Genomic DNA, 4,420 nt, shown 5'->3' on the forward strand with positions numbered 1-4,420 from the left:
ACACCTCAGGCCAGGGTGCCCATGCCATGCTCACCTTGCTCTCAGTCCTACCTGCTTCTCTCCACCTCACACCTTTGCTCACCAGACCACCACAGGGGATCACCTGGCCACACACAGCAGCCTTCTGCCCCCAAAACTCAACACGAGCCCAGGGGGCTTTGAAAACTTGAACACCAGATTGCATCACCGGATCCCAAACCTGCTGATGGCTCCCGAGGGCTCTGGGAACATTCAAACTCCAAACTCCTCACTATGCCTGAGACCCTTCTGTGTCTCCAGCCTCGTCAGCCGATTCCCCACTACATTCTGGCTCCTACTCACCCGTGAGAGCCCCCTCAGCCACCACGCCAGGTCAGACTCCACTGGGATGAGCCCCTGCTCCTCATCCTCTTTGGTGACTTTTGCCTCCTTGTCCTTATCATCTTCCCCATTGCCACCACTGTGGCAGCTTTGGCAGTGGTGCTGCTATCCAGCAGGGTGGCCCAGGCCACCAGCTTGGATAGCCCTGGGGCCCGGTGTGGCCGTGTTGGTGGTGCCCACTGTGTCAGGCAGTGGCAGGGTGGTATCCATAGTCCTGTCCCAGCTCAGCTGCGTGTCCAGGCCCAGTGCTGGTATAGGAGGCAGCAGCTGTAGCCTAGACAGCAGCAGGAAGCAACCTCTGCTTGCCCCTCCCCTCTGTATCAGGCTCATCCACTCATATAAGGACAACAGCAATGATTTCATACGCCCCCATCTGCTTTGATATGATTGAAGAGGCATACATGACAAAATGTGGCCACAGCTTTTGCTATAAGTATATTCATCAGAGTTCGGAGGACAGTAATAGATGTAGCAAGTGTGACTATGTTGTGGGCTATACTAACCATCTGTTTCCTAATTTGTTGGTGAACGAGCTCATTCTCAAATAGAAGCAAAGATCTAAGGAAAAGAGGTTCAAATTGGACCACTCAGTGAGTAGCACCAATGGCCACAGATGGTGAATATCTCAAGATTTGTTGGGAACTGACCAAGATAACCTTGATTTGGCCAATATCAACCTCATGTTGGAGCTACTAGTGCAGAAGAAGAAACAACTGGAAGCAGAATCACATACAGCCCAACTACAGAATCTTATACAATTCCTCAAGATTGCAAGAAGAAATAGGAGAGAACAACTGGGACAGTTGCAGAAGGAGCTACATGTTCTGGAAGAGGATATTAAAAGAGTGGAAGAAATGAGTGGCTTATACTCTCCTGTCAGTGAGAATAGCACAGAGCCTCAACTTGAAGCTCCTTCTGCGTCACACAGTAGCGTTATGGATTCCACAGGATGTAGCCAACATCCAGGTTTCAGTGGCAGTTCTTAGACAAAGAAACAGCCTTGACATAACAGCACATTAGCGTCAAAATGAAAATGGCCCACTGGTCATTTTGAAGACCTGGAGCAGTGTTACTTTTCTACAAGGATGTCTCACGTCTCAGATGATAGTCGAACTGCCAGCCAATTGGATGAATTTCAGAAATGCTTGTCCAAGGTTACTCAGTATAAATCGGTACAAACTTTAACCACGTTATCATGCCCTAGTGATCTCTGTAATGATTCCAGGATAGTCTCTGGTATTGAATTTGACCAGGATTGTGACTATTTTGCAATTGCTGAGGTTACAATGAAGATTATGAATATGGCACAGTCATCCAGGATGCAGTGGATATTCATTACCATGTGAATGAAATGAGCTCAATTCCAAAATCAGCTGTATCAGTTGGAGTAGTTACAATAAGAACCTGTTAGCTAGCAGTGATTATGAAGGCATTGTTATCCTATGGGATGGATTCACAGGACAGAGGTCAAAGGTCTAACAGGAGCATGAGAAGAGGTGTGGAAGTGTTTAATTTGATGGACCCTAAACTCCTGACTTTGGGTTCTGATGATGTAAAAGTGAAGCTGTGATCTACCGGTCTGGACAACTCAGTGGCAAGCATTGCGGCAAAGGCTGATGTGTGCTGTGCTAAATTCAGCCTCTCCCAGATGCCATTTGGCTTTTGGCGGATCACTGTGTCCACTACTGTGATCTTCGTAACACTAAACAGCCAATCGTGGTGTTCAAAGGACACTGAAAAGCAGTCTCTTGTGCAAAGTTTGTGAGTGGTGAGGCTAACACTGTGGAATGTAGGGAAACTGTACTGCCCACATTCCTTCAAGGGTCATATCAATGAAAAATATTTTGTAGGCCTTGCTTCCCGTGGAGAGTATATAGCTTGTGGAAGTGAGAACAACTCTCTCAACCTGTACTATAAAGGACTTTCTAAGACTTTGCTAACTTTTAAGTTTGATACAGTCACAAGTGTTCTGGACAAAGGCCGAAAAGAAGATGATACAAATGAATTTGTTAGTGCCACATGCTGGAGGGCACAACCAGATGCAGAGTTCAGCGTGCAGATTGCTGCTAACAGTGAGGGTACAATTAAGGTGCTAGAATTGGTATGAAGGGTTTACTCAAGTCTAATTGTGCTTGACCCTGCTGAAATACATCTGCAGCTGACAATGAGAGAAGAAACGGAAAATGTCATGCGATGTCTCTCCCCAGAGTCATTATGGGTTTTGGATTTGTTCTGAGTATTTTTTCTTTTTCTCTTTTTCCTCCTCTGTGACCTTTGGGACATGGGGAATACCCAGTGAACTCTGCACCATCAGTGTCACTCCACGGACATTGCTACTGTTGGTGTTGTGGTTGTGGTTACCTAATTTTTGTGATAGGGAAACACATTCTTTTACATAAAAATAAATAGCAAAAAAGTTTATTGAGCTACAAATAAATGTATATATATTACTTTTTTCTTGTTTAAATATTTTTAAAAGATAATTTTTACATAAAACTAAGTTATAACATATGCAGAAGTAAAAAGTTTAACAACAATAGCTGGGAGAGGAAAAAGTGAAGTATTCTGCTATAAGATTCTTCTACTATGCATGAAGTGTAACATCACTAGGAGGTAGACAGTGATAGGTTTAAGACGTACACACACACCCTAGAGCAACCACTATAATAACACAGCAAAGAGTTATGGTGACTAAGCCAACAAAAAAGATTAAATGGAATCTAAAAGAGACTCAATTAATCCAAAAGAAGTCAGAAAAAGAGGGAAAATGGAACAAAGAACAGATGGGACAAACAGAAAACAAAGAGCAAGATGGTAGATTTAAACTTAACGCTATCAATAATCACATTAAAATGTAAACGGGCTAAACACCCCAATTAAAAGTCAGAGACTGTCAGATTGAATAAAAAGAAAGATCCAACTATATGCTGCCTACCAGAAACCCACTTTAAACATTAAAACAACAACAACAACAAATAAAGAAACACAGCCAGCTGCTTTCTTCAGTACACCAAGCTGCTGAGAGCAGCTAGGAAAAAAAATTACACAAATGAGTATCTTATTGCCGCTGTAAATTCATGGTATCCATCTTTCCTTTTGCACTCCTCATGGCCAGTAATCTGAGGTTCCTCCACACTCAGGCTCCCTATGCTATGGCAATGGCTTTCTTCCCTACTCCACAGGAAAAATAAGCTGTTCACCCTCACACCTGTTACGTTTCCACACCTGTTATGTTTCCACCCCATTTTTGCCACATTCGGAGAAACAGTAATCATTTCCCTCCTTCAAAAGACAAGTCCTAAGAGCAGGAATGGTCCCTGAGGCCCCACAGGGACAGGAGGTGCCAGCTGCTTCCTCTCCCCCAGGAGGTCCTTCTCACTGCCTCTGCATGTCACACCCCATTTCCCCAGGGGCTCGATCAGAGAACCTAAGCATTCTCAGACAACCTCCTAAATATCTCATAGATCCATTCTGTTCTCTCTAATTCCACCAACAAGGTGCTTCCAAGCCTCATGTATTTGGTCTCTACCTGACCGGCAAACTCTTCTCCTAGTATTTGATCCTGTTCCTCCAATCCACCCACCGGTCTGCACCCAGACTGATCCTTCAGAAAGCCAAGTGTGAGCCTGTCACTCATCCCTACTTCCCACTCTCTGCCTTCCCACTGCCTTTGAGAAAAGCCTCTGGCTCTTCAGCCAGCCTCATGTGGCCAGTCACCTCATCCAGCCTCCCTGCTCCTGGGGGCCATAGTCCTCCTTCAGGTCCTCTGCATCTCAGCTCTTTCTCATCTCAACACACTGGCATATGCTCTGCACTCAGCCTTGAAAGCAACTCCACTCTGTCTCCATCTCCTCCCCGTCCTCCAGCTTTAGTGGCATGACTTATTCCACAAACACAGGGAATGCAAGTTTCACTTTCAAAATTTTCTTCCAGTCAACTCATATCTGACTCCAGCCCTATCATGCCAGGCTGGAGGAAAATTAGCTCTCCGTCTTTCCTGAGGTTTTTACTCTACCCTACCCTCCAAATTTTACAGAATCCTGGGGTCTTATGCGGGAAG

The 4,420-nt window shown here is 45.0% G+C and overlaps 1 pseudogene; it reads left to right on the forward strand.

Moving 5' to 3' along the window:
• Positions 1 to 843: 843 nt before the first annotated feature.
• On the forward strand, positions 844 to 2,467 carry LOC105549716 (annotated as a pseudogene).
• The last annotated feature ends 1,953 nt before the right edge of the window (positions 2,468 to 4,420 follow it).

The sequence above is a fragment of the Mandrillus leucophaeus genome, unplaced genomic scaffold (assembly GCF_000951045.1).
Source record: "Mandrillus leucophaeus isolate KB7577 unplaced genomic scaffold, Mleu.le_1.0 Scaffold453, whole genome shotgun sequence".
Lineage (NCBI taxonomy): Eukaryota > Metazoa > Chordata > Mammalia > Primates > Cercopithecidae > Mandrillus > Mandrillus leucophaeus.